This window comes from Ursus americanus, chromosome 20 (genome assembly GCF_024610735.1).
Source record: "Ursus americanus isolate L20-20 chromosome 20, mUrsAme1.1.p, whole genome shotgun sequence".
NCBI classification, from domain to species: domain Eukaryota; kingdom Metazoa; phylum Chordata; class Mammalia; order Carnivora; family Ursidae; genus Ursus; species Ursus americanus.
Genome location: NC_142146.1, coordinates 15,874,457 through 15,894,370, shown reverse-complemented (window position 1 = coordinate 15,894,370; position 19,914 = coordinate 15,874,457).

The following is a 19,914-nucleotide window of genomic DNA, read 5'->3' as shown; positions in this document are numbered from 1 at the left end:
TGAAACCACCCAATTGAGCTGAGGTGGTAGTTTGTTATACGGGAAAAGATGACTAAAACAATCATTCATTTTAAAATAAACATTACTATTATCCATAGCAACGGCTAGGAAAGTATTGGCAGTTAAAAGGTCGGCTATGCTCGTTTGAATGAATTGTTAATATTCATTTGAATTAATCATGCCTCTTATATGAAAATGAATACTATTTAGTGTTTGAAAAAGTTAGACAGAAATTTCACCCTGTAATCTTCTTTTCATTATTAATTTGTTGAACAAATATTTCCAGACCTATCAATATCATTTTAATTCTCTTTCAGTGTGTAGCTCAGATTCTAGGATTGGTGACCCCAGAAATCCTGAGCTGTACTTTTCTCGCAGGGCCCAAAGGAGTGGTTGGGATATAGTGGCAACAGTAATACTAACCGAATATTCCGTGTGATCTCCTCTGCGGTCAGATAGTTGCCATATCATAATTTTCAGTCCATGAAATGGTAGTGGAAGTGATGCAGCACTCATGTTTTGAGACAATGTGTGATTCTCTAGTCTCTATTGCCTGACACAGGGATAGAGGAAGCCATGTGTTCCAGATAGCACAATTCCTGGAGAGCAGAGTCTCTGCTGGCCTGGATCCCTTGGGTGAGTGAGGGGAGCAGAGCGCCTTGTTAATCCTTGACAGGCAGTACCACAAGCCAGAAACAAGCCTTAGTTGTTCCTAAGCCACTGAGATTTGGAGTTAATTTGGATGGGTAGTACCATCTAACCTCTTGTGACTAATACAAGAGCTTTAATTTCCCATAAGCTCCATCACATCCATCCCAGGCCTTGCAAAATCAACTTTGAAATCTAAATAAAAATGATGTGATTTCTATGTAAACAGAGCTTCAAGACAGAATTTCTGACTTTTTTTTCTCCAATTAGAGTCATATCCCTAAGTCCCTCGGTATAGAAATTCTGGCAATAGCACTGTTTATTTACTTGGGTAATTTGAGAACACTTGACGCTAAAATCATTCTCAAATCAAGTTGTTTTCCTATTTATTTTTCAAAGTAATTTATAGCAAGTTGTTAATAAAATAATTTATTGGAGGATTTAAGAAATATTTATTCAATATAATATTAACAAAAACATCTAAATTTGTTTTTTTTACTTTTAAAAATGGTTATTATGAAATGTCCAAACATGCATAAAAGTAGAGAGAATAGTGTAATGAACCTCATGTACTCGTCTACCCAGCTGCAACAATTATCACCATATGGGCAGCTTTTCAAACATAAGTTTTGGCTACATAAAATTTTATTCTGTTTTGATCATCCCTTCAAAGATAAGATAATAACGACCCTTTCTCCCCACCTCCAAAAATAGATTTGAATTTTCTATGAACACACACACTTTGTGGTCACGATCGTATCTTCTGTATTTATTGCCAACTTTGCCCTGTAGGAATAACTTCAGAGTAGTTCGCTAGAATGGCTTATTTATGGAGTGACCATTTCGCCCTGTTTGACTGGAGAGTCACAGGTTACACCTGTTGTCTTGGGGTAATTATTCATAGCACCCCTGGATCCCCTGTCTAGTTTGTCCTGTTTTTGCCTTTTTCCATCCCCCAGAGTTGGAGTCTATGTCTTGCCATGCAAGACCCAGACAAATCTAAGCCGGTCATAACCAGTGAAGCCTTATCTCAACATCTGTGGTTGCCTGTGATATCTCCAGTGTCTGAAATGTCTTTGGTGCCCATAATGGCCTACCCAGGACCAGCTACATAATTTGTGGAATCTGGGGCAAAATGTAAAAAATTATTGAGAATTTCAAGATTGCGACAGCAAAGCATTAAACGAAGTGTGGGACCCTGTGCTTAGAAACACAATACGCACCCTGTGTGTGGCAGCAAAAGTGGCACACCTACGAAGCCAGCACTGGGTCTACCACTCCCACTCCCTACCCTTCACCTAGTTCCTCATGTTGACCAATTCCAGCCTTGCTTTCCTGCATGAAATCTTCTTCTGGAGTCTGCAGGGTTAACTTGGAACACTGGCTTATCTGCTACTGTACCATCTAATGAGCACTTATTATTATTAATGAGTGGCAGAGCCAGAATTCTAACACAAATGTGCTTAGTTTCTAAGCAAATGATCATAACCCTTCTGCTCTTCTGACTCTAAGTCTTCCTAGCCCAGCTATCTCTTGGCAGAGCTCTCACCCTGGGCCAGGATCACAAGGAACTGAATATAGTCATTTATGAACACACGTCCAGGGAACAAGATGCGCTTTTGTTGCTCTCCATGTTCTCATCAGTCACCTGGACCTTCTCTCTGACATGTGTGCTGGTTCAACTGTACCTTCTTTCTGCCCACATCCCCTCTCCTTAATTATTGTGCTTACCAAAACAAGCCTGAGCTTAAGCTTTGTGGCTCTCCTGGGCTAAACTCTACATCTGGCTTAGTTTTATTATCCATTCTTAAATTTGCTTCTCTATCTGACTGGTTGCAGTGTGGCTTGAGCCTGAGCTGGTTTTCCCCAAGAACATTTGTAGTTAATTGGAACATAGAGACTTTAAGTGGTGGTGGTGGTTGGGGGGGAGAACAGGCTCAATCACAACAGTTGTGTTTTCTCCAGTATCAGTTTTTTAGTTTATGGAATTGACTTCTGTCTTTCTGATTACCTTTAGTATTATTGAAATTTATATCTGCTCTAAAAGGTGGAACTGGGAAAAGGGAACCCTTGTGCACTGTTGGTGGGAATGTAAACTGGTACAGCCACCATGGAAAATAGTATGGAGAGTCCTCAAAAATTTAAAAATAGAAATACCATGTGATCTAGCAATTCCACTTTTGGGTATTTACCCAAAAGAAATGAAATCACTGTCTTGAAAAGATATCTGCACCCCCAAGTGCATTGTGCCATTATTTACAATAGCCAAGACATGGAAAAAGCCCAAGTGTCCATCAGTGGATGAATGGATAAAGAAAATGTGGTATATATATAGAGTGGAAAATGATTCAACCATAAAAAGAAGGAAATCCTGCCATTTGCCATAACATAGATGGACCTCAAGGGCTTTCTGCTATTAAGAAAGGGAGGAAGGAAGAAAGGAATGAAAAGGAAGAAGGAAAGGAAGGAAGGAAGAAGAAAAGGAAGGAAGAAAGGAAGAAAGAGGTGAAACTGAGATTGTTGTTGCATGACGGCTATTTTCTTCACATAATTTCAAGTTTTATTTCAACTCTAAAATGAATGATTCTAGAGAATGCCATCAGAAACAAAACTGGGGAGGGAGAAATAGAGGAAGGGGGGAAGAAAACAATTTAAATAGTGCCAGTGATTCCACCTGACTTTCTCTTTAATAAGCATGAGCCCTGGCGAGATGAGTTGTTGTATCTCTCGTTACCCAAAATGGCGTAGTTACCAGGGGCCCCTCATGAAGGTACCATCATGCTGCCCTATATGTGATTTTACTGCTCAGAAATGCATAATTTTTGTATAATAAGACTTATAAATGCAAACCATCCATCTTTGGATACTAAAAGAGAAATCTGTTTCATCTTTGGAGGAAAAGAGAAGTTGTTGAATGCACTGAGAAATATATATTGATATCCAATGTGATGCCTTCCTAGGGAACTTTCAAGTATAGTTTTGAAGGCATTCAGTATTTTGACTTACATACAGACTGTGGAACATAACCTCTGTTATGACAGGTCTCTGCTTACTTCAATATAAATGTATTTATCCAGTGAAAAGAACCCACCTGGACTAAAACTGCTTTGAGTTCTTTGAAGATAGTTGTTGATGGAAGAGAGAAGTCATTGGCAGAGCTATGTTATCTTAGCAGCCAAATATTTAATTGCTTTGTTTAAGGAGTAAGCTCAGATTTCTTCCGGATTCCTTTGTGTTACAGTAAATAGTGGGATTTCTGTAAAATTATTAAAATGCATCATTAGTATTGAAATAAAAAATGAGGTGTGGAAACAGTGAGGGTCTTGTACACTTTCTACATTATATTTGTTCATTTAATCATAAATGGAGATTCTAAAAGCACCTGTTACTGGATCAGCAGTGAATTGGCTATTATTGAAGCATGAGTAGGTATTAGAGGCCGCCTGAGAGGGAACAGTTAATGAATAAATGTGGGAAGAAGTCATGAGTTGAACAAGAAGAGATTGCTGTGTTCATCTAATATTAACACCTTGATGTTAGGCATGCTGTGCTGTCAACCAGAGTAAGTGACTCCTTCACTTCCACCTTAGGGAAACATGGCTGCAACAGTGGCCAGTGGTGCTCTTCAAGATAATCTGTGGACTTAAGACTTATGGGGGTCCTCAGTGGAATAAGTAGGGAGACATCTTGATATTTTTTGGGACTGCAGCAAATGGATAAGTTAGGGAAACCAGTGGTCTTACTTCACTCTGAATCCACTTATCAATATAAATGCCTACTGGCAAATTATATACAAGTGTCCGAGGTACAGAAGCCTTCTCTTCTAACATCAGGCAGGGGGAAAGCTAGACATAAAGACAATAAAAGCCAAGTAGTCGTTCGTAGAAATTTTTGGTTCAGTGGAGATGGACTTCGCGTCTTTCTTCTTGGGTTGCTGATTGCCGCCTGGAGAAGCAACAATGGTTTCATTGGATTTATTGCTCTATTGCGCTGCAGGCTCTCCTGTATCACTGTAGTGGAGCTTGATAGAACTATTTATCTTCCTTATGCCCATAGAATCTCTGAGGATGCCTCTTTGGAATTTGGGAAATAAGATACAGGATGTGATTGCAGAATGATACAGTTAGTCTAAAAAGTCTTTAGTTCCATTGTGGGATACCGCTCTATAAGATAAAGATGGCTTCATCGTTTATAGGGTGTGTGTGTACGTAATCTTTCACGATGCAGGGGAAAGAAAATGATGAGAGTGATTGGGCTTGTTATTTCAGATGGGAGAGCTTGGGAACTCTCACCATAATAATGGTAAGAACTTGGACTCTGGAGACACACAAAGCTGTGATACATATCCCAGCTAGGTCACTAGCTTGATCTTGGGAATGCCACTGAATCTCTCAGTGCTGTTTTCCTTATCTGTAAAATGGAGAAAAATATGGTAGCTCACTTATAGGGTATTGTAAGTATTAAATGATATAACAATATTAAATGATAAAGCAGCAGAATCTGTAGAATTTTAGTTTTTCCATGTAAAGCGTATCGCGATGATAGGTAAGTCATTTCCATAACTCGACAATAGAATTGTATTTCTGGGCTTAACGATTGTGATCTGAACAACTGCTCATGCCCATGGAACTAATGCTTCTATGTAGACAGCCTGAGATTTGGACCGGCATTTATTTGTCACCATTCAAAGTCGGATTGGAATCAATTTATTAAACCAAGTGAAAATGAATTCTTTTGACCTACAGGTCAAATTAAGTGGACGTTTAGTATGAAGGTCATATTAGGTCTGGCTACTTTTCAGAGCGTGTCTCCAGGCTAGGAATGTTTGATCAGTGATGTTTATCTTTGCAACCGAGAAAAGGAACCAGAAAAATCTAAGCCGTAAAGGAAACTTAAAAGAAACAGGTGACGCTCAGGATACCTGGAGAAAAACTCTCAACCCCAATACTTAATATCCTTGTTAGAGCTTATATAGGCAGAGTTGGCACTTCTCTCCATGGCCAAGCTGAACATTATAAGCATTATATGTTCTAATTTATATAAAACATATTAAATTGCATTTGCTTCTCAGACTAAACATACTATTTTTCTATAAACATTTGGAAGGATTTTATTACTTTGCTTTTGCAATCATTTGACTGGAAGAGCAAACACAATTTATGAGAGGCTATCATTTCTTGACAATTATTGTGCATCCATGAGCATTCTTGCAAAATGAGAAAAATTGAATCTATAAATTGTTTTCAAATGCAATGATATTTTAGAATACTAAATTTAGCCACTGATGAAGTAGCTCATTTTAAGTTTTATAGATTTTCATGGTCTACATTTTGAAGATTTTGTTTTATAATTTTGTTTTCATATTTTGGGACCAATAGCTTGGTTTTTCAGTTCTCATTTTTGCAGGTCCTGAGAAAGGTCATAAGCCCTGGATACTGTGTCTGTTGTTCTTAATGGATAAAATGACCCTGCTGGTGACCCGTTTGAGAATAAGATGCAGGTTTATGCCTATGCAGGAAAAATTTAAGTTGAAGGTTAAGCAGTTTGGACCATGATAAAAGGAAATCTGGGCATTTGGTTACATTTTTTATATCATGGTCTTTGTTTTAATGTAAGCCCATAGTGCCATTGTCCAGATATACTGTAAAATTAAAACTGTTTTGGATTTTTAGAAAGTTAAAAGAGCATATATTCCATATACTTTGTAACAGTCCTAAAAGGGTCTTGAGCCACATCCTTAATCAATCCCGTTAGCACTTCTGCAGTGAAACATATGAATATTCACCCAATGGGACTGAATAAATAAAAAGCTTCGAATTAGTTCGGGTCAGCTTTTACCACCAAATCTGTTTATGTCAGATGAAGTTTTGCTGCCAAAACTTGACTTATGGAAAAACTTTTCCTCCTGGCTTTTTGAATCTTAGAGCACTGTTAGGAATTACAGACTCGTGACCTGTCGGCTGTTATGAGTGTTAGGTGACTTTGACTCATGAAGTAAAAAGGGAAGGAATTACCATCCCCATGTGATGACAGGCACACTGGGAGAGCCAGTAAACGGATGACTGACTGTTTTCAGGTGACAGAGCAAGTAAGTCCTCAAAATGGAGGTGAAAGCAGGGTGCCCCGACATCCCAGCCCACAGATGTTCTCAATATCGTGATGGCCTCTGTGGTTATCTGAGGAGCTGTTTCCCTCGCAGCTTGCTTACTCCATGATGGCGGCCATCTCTCCAGACAGGCCAGGACTCCAGTGTTTCTCAGCACAGCAGTGCCGGCCGCACTTGATGCCCTGGGGTCCCGATTATGAAATTGCTCTCAAGGAAAGCTCTCAGGCTTCGACATGGACGTATGTGTGACGTTTGTCGGGATGAGCTAGAGTAAGTAGATCTGCTCCTTGCAAGGCCCGTCTTGCCCATGGCTGCTGCCTCCGTCTCCTCCCTGCTCTGGAAATTTCCTGCTCTGTTTCACCGGCACCACACATGCCAGTACCCGGGGTGCATTTTATTGCCGCAGCCGTTTCGCTGGCCTATTTTTGTCAGCACAGAGGTTCGTCTCAGAAGTGACGGCTTAAAATAATTCACCTGATGCAGCCTTCTTGGACATCCGAAACCTGAATTATTTTCACAACACCTGAGGACACTGAGAAGCCTACTTCATCACTTGTATCTTTAGCAGAAAGCCAGCATTAAAATGCAAGTTTTCTCTTTACACACAGGCATTCACTCATTCCTTTATTTGTCTGTACATCCAGGAAGCATTTATCAAAACTCTTGTACTGAGCTACTTGCTAAGAAGGTCACATGAAGATCACTGGACAGCTGTCTCTCTGGAAATACGGTGGGGAAATAATGCTTTTCCTCGCTGGCATAGCAAAGTCGTAAATTAGCCTGAGTACTCACAATTTTCCAATGGAGTGAGCCAAGGCGTCATTTTTTTCTTTTTCTTTCCTTTTTTTGTTTTTTTTACAGCCACATAAGGAGCCAGTCAGGGTAGTTAAATGTTGTGATGGCAGCATTGAGCTCTGGCGACAGGTGGCTTGGATTCAAGATCCGGCAAACGGTTTACCAGGCTGGCTGACGTGGAGAACTTACCCATACTGTACCTGGGGGTACATTTGTGGGTACACTGGAGAGGCTGCTGACTTTGCGTCTGTTGTCTAGGAAATAAGGGTGATAGTGTTTTCACAGTAAATAGTTTCCTTTGCTCCCATTGTTGTCCTCTGACCTATTCTGTCCTATCTCCCTCTTCTCTCTCTTGCTGAGAGATCCTTTCATGTTCTGCTGCCCTTAACAGTAAGAACAGTGTTATTTTCATGCATCAAAATGTTCCAGTCTATCTTTTTTTTCTTTTTTAAGATTTTATTTATTTATTTATTTATTTATTTATTTATTTATTTATTTATTTATTTATTTTAGAGAGACAGAGTGTGTGCACCAGCGGGGGGGGAGGGGCAGAGGGAGAGAGTGAGAATCTCAAGCAGACTCTGCGCTGAGCACAGAGTCCGATGGTGGGCTTGATCTCATGACCCTAAGTTCATGACCTGAGCCAAACTCAAGAGTCGGACACTTCACCAGCTGAGCCACCCAGGCGCCCCCAGTCTATCTTTAATTAAAATTTTATATTAGATAACCGAAAGAAGTTCTTCAACAAAGTAATTATAAAGTGAAGAGAGGCAATGTGTGGGTTCTATGAACTAGAGGGGACTTACTAGGAATATTAAATTAAAACATTTCTTGCCTACTTGTCATGTCTAGGGATACATGTTTGAATGATAAAATTATTTTTAAAAATACAAAAATTATTATCCTCAAAAAATGGTTATTTGCTGGGTGTGTAGGTGGGGAGAGAGGGTTGTGATTGTGATGGGGTCGATGGATGGAGTATTTGGGGTATATTGGTGTGATGGTTAATTTTATGTGTCAACCTGGCTAGGCTACAATACCCAGATGACTGGTCAAACATTATTCTATTTCTCTGGAGGTATTTTTCTACTGAGATTAGCATTTAAATGAGTAAACTTTAAGTAATGTCAATTACCTTCTGTAATGTGGGTGGGCCTCATCCAAGCAGTTGAAGGCCTTAATAGAAAAAGACTGCCCTCCCCCAAAGAAGAGGAATTCTCCCAGGAGACTGTCTTCAGACTTGAACTGCAGCATCAATTCTTCCCGAGGCTTCTGGGCTGCTGGCTTGCCCTGCAGAATTTGGACTTGCCAGACTCCATTGTCACATGAGCTAACATTGCTACCGTAGGCTACTATGAACTAGGCAGTGGGCTAATATACAAAGACGAAAAGCCAGAAACTTGAGCTTCCAAATACCTTCTCTTTAAACATGAATGGAGATGCAAAGCTGATACACTGCTCACTTCCTGTATCACTATGACCTGAAGGCAAATGGTCTTCTTTTGGTAGCGTGTGCTAAAAATGAAATTACTCCTGTTAGCAAATGGTCACCTAAGGAACCCATCCAATCGTCAATATCTTTTGTGTGGAAAGGACATAACATTGCTGTCAGTGGGGAGGACTACACATAGGGTATCAAAAGTTAAGGTAAAGAAGGATCATGGGTTTAATTCCATGCTAGAAGCTCCTGGCTCCTTAAGATTGAGACAAGATTGATTCCAACACCCAGGCCATGGGTTTTAGGATTCCAAAGCTCTTCTTAAATGTTCTTTGTTATCTCTGTTCCTATTAGATGGAGATGGGAATTTTTGTTCTCCAGCCTGGGGTTCATACAAACACGGGACTTCTCCTTGATCCCCCACCCAAAGGAACTACAAATCAAGAACTTGTGTAACGTGTTTTAAGGATCATGGGGAAGATACCATAGAGCAAATAACTAGAGTATATGAACTAAATTCTATGAAAAATGTTTTCGTACCACCACCATCATGATGTAGCACTGTGCCTTGTTTCTCAGCTGCTTCCTGGCTCCTTTGTGGGCCAAGCTAAAAGCTTCTCCTTGTCTCATGGTGACAACTTTATCACTCATCTTTTGTAGTCTTGGTTTCTGCCAGCCCACACGCCCACAGGGTTGCACACCTTTCACACTGGTGGTGTTATTTTTCCAAGTAAAGACATTTCCTTCTTAAGTGGAGTCCTGCTACCCACTCTTGGAAATCAATTGCTCACATTCATTACCTAGGATACTAGCCAAACCCAGCTTTGGAGACAGCTTCCTCCACCCCAGCGTATCTCTATTCTCCAAAAGCAACCACCTCAGAAAATATCCTCAAATGGATGCAGAGAAGTTGAGTTTGATTAAATAAGGCCTGGCTAAGTTTTCTCGATGATGATTAGAACCACAGGAGTCAGGGATGAAATATCAAAAAATTGTCGAGAAGTGAGAGACAGGGGGGTTTTCTCCTTGCACTCTGAGGAGTGGTTTTTGCACCTTTGTAGTCCCAGTTGTCCCTTCATGAAATGCACTCCCAGAGGTCCCTTCTGCCTTAGAAACACTTTTCTTCATCCTTTCTGTGTTTCTTCAGTTATAAACAACCCTGAGAAGCCTTTGAAAGTTAGCTACAGAAATTTAATCACTGTCTACTCTGATTTATCCTAGCACTTCTTTCCCTCTTCAGTAAAGCAGTTCTTTCAAAATAGTACAATTTGAGTTTGCGTGACTACTTTTTCCTACCCAACTGTGAATTATTTGAGCTTTGGGACTATGTCTGGTCATAGGGTTTGTTCTGAAACAGAGTGTGTTTCTTAATGTGAATGGCAAATAAGTGCATGATAGCAGCATAACAGAAGCTGTGTTTTATGTGTGAGTTTTCTCAGCATGTTCATGTTTTTGAAATGATCAGATGTAAGCTTCCCTACGATTAAAGAAGAAAATTTAGCAATACATCAGGATCCTAAGAAAATGAAAACTTTTGTCAAAGTGCCTTCCTTTAAGTGCAAGAAATAGATGAGTTAATGGCTTCCAGAACTGCTGACTTTCCACTGTGTTAGGCTGTTAGGAGGGATAGCAAGTGCAGATGTCGCGAAGACATTTTCCGCCTGGGTTTTAAAAAAAGTCTTGGGTGTAGAGGGTGTTATTGGAACTAAGTTTTTTCCTCTGTCCTCATGGTTCTGTGGCTGGACTTGAGAAGTAAACTGACTAAAGACAGTTTAACAGGAGAAAAACATACAGAGTTGATTTGATGTTAATATTTCATGGAGCGTGAAAGCCTTCATAGAAAAGAAACAAATACCCTAAGAACTGGATAGACCTGAGAGCTTTATATGCCATTTTAACAAAGAATAAGACGTTGTGGAGTCATAACGTGACAAAAGGAAAGGGAGTTTGAGGCAGGCGCCGTTGTTAGGAAACATGGGGGGAACTAACAGATGAGGGTCATTTTTGTAGGTTCATTTGTACCAATACATTTTGTCTCTGGTGATAAGAATGTTCTTCCTTTTCTTGGAATGCCTGGATGGTACAGTCGGTTAGGTGTCAGACTCTCAGTTTCGGCTCAGGTTGTGATCTCAGGGTCCGGAGATTGAGCCCTGCGTCAGGCTCCGTGCTTAGCATGGAGTCTGATGGAGACTCTCTCTCCCTCTGCCCCTCCCCATCCCCAAGCTCTCTCTCTCACACGCACACAAATAAATTTAAAAATCTTAAAAAAAAAAAAAAAAGAACTTTCACCTCTTCTAGGTGAAGGAAGGGCACTTTTCTCACAGGAAATGATAGGTCCTATTTCTAGGTAGAAAGGGGGAGGTCAGAGAGCCCTCCCCGCACCTGCTGTCTTTAAAGTGCCTTCAGGTCAAAAGAATCAGTATTCTGAAGTCACGTATTTTGAGGTGGTGTGTTCTGATCTCCTTAAGATTGTAGTTTTAATTTTGATAAAACTGGCCTCTATTAAACATAAAAGTCTCAAGAACCTGGATCTGCAAGGAGAATGCGAACCGCAAGATATAGGGCTTGCAAAAGATGGTAGGTTCAAGTGATGGTAGAGATTTAATTGTGCTAATGTTTCTTACTAAGATTGTGTTGTGTGTGTTAAGATTCTAGACCAAAGTTTCATAAGTTTTGATTGGCCTGCCCCAATTTTATTTTTCCCGTAAAACCTTATTTTTCACATACAAGATGCAATGTTTCTGACTATATTTAATACTGAAGCAAAAATGCACATATCCACAATTCCTAGCAAGAAGAAGGTTCTCAAAAATATCTGCTAAATGGGAAGAAATTGTAACTCTGTAAATATAATATTTCCAGAACTTTCTACCTGAGTAAAAAGGTATAAAAAACTAGTTAGTTATAGCTGAGCTCACCTTCTTTCAGGTTCCTAAAGAATTATCTACCTCTCCAGTCCCATCTCCTATGTGAAATATACCATTTTTGTTTCTCATTATGCCTTATTTATTTTCCTCCCAACACAGACTCTTAATTACCTGTGTATCTGTGTTTCCCATTAGACTGTGAGTTCTGCCAGGCCTGGTACCTTGTAGGCACTCCACGAATGCAAGTCATTGAATGAATGAATCAATGTTGAATGAATGTTTGTATCACTTTCCAGCCTAGAATGTTAATTTCCTTTGGGAGAGAGAGAAAAATGACAAGGTCTATCCATCAACAATCTTCTGTGGTTCCACAGGGAAGCTATTTCTAATAATGTCTTACATTTATCAAGTAATAAATAAGTATGGACCAATGTATTAATAGATATAATACTTGCAACTACCATACGAAGGGGTCCTTTTATTATCCCCACGTCATAGATGAGGATGCTGAAACTGAGAGAGATTCCACAGTCTTCCCCATATCAAACAGCCAGTAAGTGGTGGAGCTGAGGTTCATAGCCAGTCAGTCTGATTTCAGAGCCCAGTTCTTAACTGGAGTACTTCCAAACTTCAACAAAATTATTTCACTGTCAGTGTTGTACAAATGTATATGTGTGAATGCTGTGTCTCATCACAACTGAAGATGTAAAAGGACCTATAACTCTTCAGTAAGCTGACCTCATTGGATGTAACCAAAGACATTCTCTAGAAGAAACAAAGGATTTATTTTAACCAACCATATTCAGACTTATGGACTCATTCTGTCTTATCTAGAGTTGTGGTTTGTCATCCTTAATTAGCCGAGCCATCTGAACCACCCCCATTTTTCTAGTGCTTAAAAAACCCTGATTCCTCTGCCTCTCTCCTCCTCAACTATTCTGTGTTTCTCTGCTGTGTTGTCTCTTGCCTGGCAAGATAATAAACTCAACAAACCTCTCTTCCTCCTGTTTTCTTTTAAAGTTTTGGTGGTCTTTGCTTTATGCTTTAATAATGTGCAGTGCTGGGGGAGAATATTCCAGAAGAATTTCACCACCATTGGATGCCAAACTCTAGATTTAGAAAGTTGGTTCTTTTTCAGTCTCGGTCAGATAGTTAGACAAATCTACTTTGCCTCTGAAATACCATTATCCCATATAGATTAAAACAGAGATAATTATGTAAATTAGTGACAAGATGACTTAAGATAATGCTTTAAATAATGCAGAGCCCACGTTCTGTATGGGAGGTGTACAAGAATGAGCAGGTCAGCAAGATTTTGCCTAATGGAGTCCCTTTGGGAGCCTGCTGTAAAGGATAAAGAAGAGGGACTAGGAATTAGTTTGCCAGTGGTTTATAACTGATTTCTACTCTGGGGTGTAGTGGTGCTAAGCATATTTGAAAATACGTGGGTCTTTTAAGGAAGCTAAAATACGCCCTTATGCCAAATTATCCTCTATATCATATTCCCCAAATTATCTGGGTTTTTCCAACTATTTTCAGAGCCACATTTTTATGCATAATCTTTCATGTAATTCTTTCCCAAATAATTGAAAATTAAATGTTTGGGAGCCTGTGTCCTCAAGGTTTACTCTCCTGTTGCGTTACATAGGAAGTGGAGTTGGTATATATGTGTTTTTGAGAGAGAGCAAGCATATAGGAACACGTGTGTATGTACGCTTATATGTATGTGGTGTGGATTTCTGCATTCTGTTCAAAAGTGTTCTTATTAAAAAGAAGAAAACTGAGGCAACACACTCTTCAATATTTACTTCTAGTTACATTTGGACACGCTCTTTTAGTTTTCTCTCCCTGGATTCATTTTTAATTGTATTTCACTGTATGTATTTTTATAAGCCACTTAGAAAAAACAAAGAGTTATTAACAGATGAAAAATACTGACCTTATTCAGTGAAATAAACCGAGAGTATTTAACTAAAAGATAGCAATGTAACTCCCCTCTGCACATTTTAAAGAATTTTTTGTTTTGTTTTGGCCTATTTGTTTTCTCTCTAGATCTGAACTGATTGTCTCGTGACAGGTGTTCAGGGTTATTAGGAATGTTTCGACCGAGTAGATGAGGAAAGAAGAGTACATATAGTCTCTGATTTTGTGAGAGGCCAGAAGGACACCTTAAAGATTTTGCTGTAATTTGGGATGTAGAAGGAAATGGTGCCCTTTACAATTTACTATTCTTTGAAGCTGGTATTTCAGAGATTTTTTTTTTTTCTCCTTTAAATTGGATAATTTATAAATGAATGTTCCCCAAAGAACTCTTAAAATCAAAGACAAAATATGCTGCTTGAAAATTGATTTGTCACCAGTACTTTTTAGCCTAAATATTTCTCAATGGATAATTATTTGATTTTAAAATTCCATATGCACGGGGCGCGTGGGTGGCTCAGTCGTTAAGCATCTGCCTTCAGCTCAGGGCATGATCCCAGGGTCCTGGGATCGAGCCCCACATTGGGTTCCCTGCTCTGCTAGGAGCCTGCTTCTTCCTCTCCCACTCCTTCTGCTTGTTGTGTTCCCTCTCTTGCTGGCCTTCTCTCTCTGTTAAATAAATAAATACAATCTTTAAAAAAAAAAATTTATTTATTTATTTTATTTTATTTTTATTTATGGAATTAAAAATTCCATATGCTAAAAGTCAGGAATGTGCAAATAATGTGGATGAGAGGAAACACCCTGGTGAGAGCATCTCACGGGGAATATTTGGGCTGCATCTCTCATATCATCTCATGAAAATAGGTCATTATTGCAGTTACACTTATGTACTTGGCCCTTGAACAGTACGGGGTTAGGGGCACCGAGCCCCGCATAGTCAAAATCCGTGTATAACTTTTGACTCCCCCCAGACTTAACTACTAATAGCCTACTGTTGTTTACAATAACATAAACAGTCATGTAACACATGTTTTATATATGTGTTCTATACTGTATTCTTACAATAAGAGAAAAGAAAATGTAATTAAGAAAATCATAAGGAAAATACGTTTACAGTACTGTATTAAAAAAAAAAAACCGAGTATAAGTGAACCCAAGCAGTTCAAATAGTTCAAACTTGTGTGTTGTTCAAGGGCCAACTGTACTTCAATTTTAATATTTGGGTTGAATTTGGAAAAGGAGAAAAATAATAATCGTGTTGGGGCATCTGATCATCAGTCAGGTGCTATGTCTGGGGTTTTGTGGATTTCTGAGTGTATCTGATTTAATTTTCAAGACAGTCCTGAGAGGAAGGTGGTATGCTGATTTTACAGATGGAGACAAGGAGGCAAAGAGAGATTGGGGAAATTGCCTCCGTCAGAATGAATTTAAACAAAGTTGTTGTTTTTAAGATTTTATTTATTTATTTATCTATTTATTTTGAGAGAGAGAGAGAGAGAGAGACAGAGAGCACACATGGGGAGGAGAGGGAGAAGCAGGCTCCCCACCGACCAGGGAGCCTGATATGGGACTCGATCCCGGGACCCTGAGCTCATGACCTGAGTGGAAGGCAGACACAACCAACTGAGCCTCACAGGCGCCCCTAAACAAAGTCTGTATGGCTCGTTCAAACTCCTTCCACTATAGAAGCAGCTCTCAAACTTGAAGGAATATCAGAATCACCTGGAGAGCTATTTTCTTTTTTTCAAGATTATTTATTTGAGAGAGAGAGAGAATGAGCAAGAGGGGCAGAGGGAGCGGAAGAGAGAATCTCAAGCAGACTCCAAGCTGAGCACAGAGCCTGACGCGGGGCTCCATCTCATGACCCTGAGATCACGACCTGAGCTGAAACCAAGACTTGGAAGTTTAACTGGCTGAGCCACCCGGTGTCGCTGGAGGGCTTTTTAAATACAGATTGCTGGGCGCTACCCTTAGCCTTTCTGATCAGGAGGCCTGTGGTGAGGCTGCGAATTTGCATTTCTAACAAGCCCGGGTGAGGTTGATGGAGCTGTTTCTAGGGCTGCGCTTGAGAGCCAACGCCCTATAACGTAGAAGACGTCCTCCAACCCTATTTCAGCCGTGCCCTGTTAATAAAAAGTGAGCGTTCAGTGCCTGAGCGAAATCTTGAAAATCTATGGCCTATTAAGACTTAGGCTCTTCAGATGTACTCCCTGTGCCCTTGGGGGTGAGGTGCTTTGCCCGGGGGTCCTTAAAACTAAGGGTAAACACGATGCATCCTCAAGGAGTGCCAGTTTTCCTTGATGGGACTAGTTTAACATGCCATTTTTATATTAAAACAAACACACAGCTGTGTTATGGAGTAGAATACAAATGCACGTGCGTTCCTAAAATAAGGCTCTGGATTTCAAAGAAAGTCTTCCCTACGGTAGACTGCTTCAGGCCCTGCTTCAAGTCTCAAAGGGTGCGCATTCTCCTCTGACAATGAGGGGATTTAGCTGAGGAAGAAAAAAGGTTATTTTACATCGATATTAAATACCTTTTTGAGCCGAGAGTTTCTATCTCTGGATTCGGATTCTTGTCTTCTTTCTGACCTTACAGTGAGCATTCCTCAGGGTCTAGCCTTCAGGACCAGGTAAGTCAACCTTTTTCTGAGGATGTACAGAAACCCCAGCATTAGAGATGACATTTTTTGAGGCACCTGGCTGGCTCAGTCGGTTAAGCAACTGTCTTTAGCTTGGGTCATGATGCCAGGGTCCTGGGATCAAGCCCCGCATCGGGCTCCCTGCTCCCTCTCCCTCTGCCCCAACCCCCCTGCTCATTCTCTCTCTCTTTCTCTCTCAAATAAATAAAATCTTAAAGAAGAAAGAGAGATACATTTCTATTTAACACCGGATGCTATAAACTTCAAATTTTAAAAAAAATAAGGAGATTAGTTTTTTAAACCTTATTGTCCTCATGGAAGAAAAGGAACAAAAGTCAGTTCGGGAGGATTTTTTTCCTTCAGTTGGGTCCTACATACACACACACACACACACACACACACACACACACCCCAGCAAATAGAGCCCTAGGTTTTGGTATATACATGTTCCTAAGTCAGCTGCTTATTGCTCTAGGCTGTATTGTCCGTTTGAAGTGAGTGGCTCTATTTTAATACCAAGCATGAGTATGGGGCCCTTTCTTTAGGCCCCAATTTGTGGTTTTGCTAATGGCAGTAGCACTTACCTACTTCTAGAAGTTAACATATTACTGCTTTTGTATGGCCCACAAGCTCAGTGAGGTTATGCAGTTTTAAATGGCTGAAAAAAAAAATCAAAACAGGAATAATGTTTCATGAAAAATGAAAATTAGAAGAAATTAAAATTTCAGTTGTAAGAAATGCAGTTTCCATAAATAAAGTTCTGTTGGAACATCTCCACGCTCATTCAGTTTCTTCCTGTCTACAGCAGCTTTTGGTTGCTTCACACTGCAAGGACAGAGGTGAGTAGTTACGACAGAGACCTTGCAGCCCACAAAGCCTAAGTATAAATGATTTGGCAGAAAAAGTTTACAGATCCCTGATCTAAACCATACTGGAGACAGGTGCATTTCTGCCTCAGGGAACTGTGTGTCAGAGATCCAAAATCAGACCACTTCCATCACTTCCAGAATAAGTTCTGTCATCTATCTGTCTATCCTTCCCCCCAAGGAAACCTTTTGTAGCTGGTTGTTTGAATGCTTGGCAACTCTTTGCAACAAAAACACGAATGTATCTTTAAAATAGGCTGTCCAAGTTCAGAACTCTAGGCTTTTAGTGGTGGGGGAAAGAAAAGTGCCTCTTATTCCTTCCTATACCGATATTTTTAAAAACCTAAATTATTATGTCAGTAATTTTCTTGCCCTAATTCTTAGTCTTTGAAAGGAAAAGCTCTGAGAAAGTGTATGTGGTGTTTTCCCTTTTTCTCATAGATTCAAAAAAAGTACAGGAGATAAAGAATTCGTGAATCTCTCTAGGTGATGATGTTGGTAGTGATATCACCTTTTGACAGTTTCTCCAAGGAAAAATAGATTCATTTCCTCACACACAAATACGTAGCTCCATCCTGCATTCTCCCCAGAAAGCAGAGCCTGAATCGGGGTTTATATCAGCTAGTTTATTACCGAAGGTGTTCCAGGGAATAAGGATGTGGGAGAGGAAAACAGGACTAAAGGAAGAGCCAAGGTGAGGGTGCATTCTTTCTTTTTTAGTTCCTTCTTCCTTAAAGAAAAGAAAAAGAAAAGCCTTACTGAGATGTAAATCATGTAACATAAAATTCCCCCCTTAAAATGTACAATTAAATCATTTCTATTATATTCAGAGTTGTGCATCCATCATCACAGTCAGTTGTTAGAATATTCTCATTAACCCAAAAGAAATCTTATCCCCATTGGTCGTCACTTCCCATTTTCCTCCAACCCTTTCCCAGATTCTGGTAACCACCAATCTACTTTCTGTCTCTACGGATTTGCCTATTCTGGACATTTCATATAAATAGAATCACATGAGAATGGCTTCTTTCACTTTCCATGTTTTTAAGGCTCATCCATGTTGTAGCATGTATCAGTACTTCATACGTTTTTATTGCCCAATAACATTCCCCTGTATGAACAAACCACATTTTATTTATCCATTCATGGATAATGCTAGGAACATTAGTTTACAAGTTTTTGTGTGGACATATGTTTTCAATTCCCTTGGGTAGCTTCCTAGGAATGGGATTGCTGGATTATATGTAACTCTATGTTTAATGTTTTGCCTGTTTTCCAAAGTGAGTGTACCATTTTATTCCATCTAGCAATGCTGAGGGCTTCAGTTTCTCTACATCCTAAATTAACAACACTTGTTATTATCTATCTCTTTGATTTTAGTCATTGTAGAGGGTACGAAGTGGTATCATATTGTGGTTTTGATTTGCTTTTCCCTGACAGCTAATGAAGTCGAACATCTTTTGCATGCTTGTTAGTCATTGATATTTCTTTGGGAAAATCTGTCTATTCAGATCCTTTGCCCATGTTTTAGTTATTTGTCCTTTTATTATTGACTTTTGAGAGTGCTTTATATATATTAGATACACATACTTTATCAGATACATGATTTGCAAATTTTTTCCCTCATTCTGTACATTTTTTTTAATGTTAGATACACATACTTTATCAGATACATGATTTGCAAATTTTTCCCTCATTCTGTACATTGTTTTTTAATGTTCTTGATGGTATTTTTTGAAACACAAAAGTTTTGAACTTTTAAATTTGGACATAGGCCAATTTATCTTTTTGTTGTTGTTGTTGTTCTGGCACTTATGCTTTTGGTGTTAAATACATGAAGCCTTGTCTATCCCAAAGTTATGAAGATTTACTTCTTTATTCACTTTTAAGAGTTTTATAGTTTTAGTTCTTACATTTAAGTAGGTCTGTGATCCATTTTGAGGTCATTTTTTTTTTAAAGATTTTATTTATTTATTCGACAGAGATAGAGACAGCAAGAGAGGGAACACAAGCAGGGGGAGTGGGAGAGGAAGAAGCAGGCTCATAGCGGAGGAGCCTGATGTGGGGCTCGATCCCATGATGCCGGGATCACGCCCTGAGCTGAAGGCAGATGCTTAACCGCTGTGCCACCCAGGCGCCCCTAATTTGAGGTCATTTTTGTGCATGGTATGTGAAGAAATGGTACACTTGATTTTTCTGCACATGCATATCCTGTTGTTCTAGAACCATTTGTTGACAGACCGTTCTTTCCCCCATGGAATTATCCTGGCGCCTTTGTCAAGAGCCAGTTGACCATATATGTAAAGGTATATTTCTGGATTCTCAGTTCTTTTCCATTGCTCTCCATGTCTATCCTTATGCCAGTGCCACACTGTCTTAGTTACTGTAGCTTGGTAGTAAGTTTTGACATCGGGAAGCATGTGAATATTTGTGTCCCCCCAAATTCATATGTTAAATTCTGTTGCTCAGTGTAATAGTATTTGGAGGTGAGGTCTTTGGGAGTTGCTTAGGTCAGGAAGGTGAAACCCTCATGAATCTGATTAATGTCCAGTAAAAGAGATTCCAGAGAGCTCCCTCACCGCCTTTCCATCACGTGAGGACACAGCAAAAAGAAGGCCGTCTATGAACCA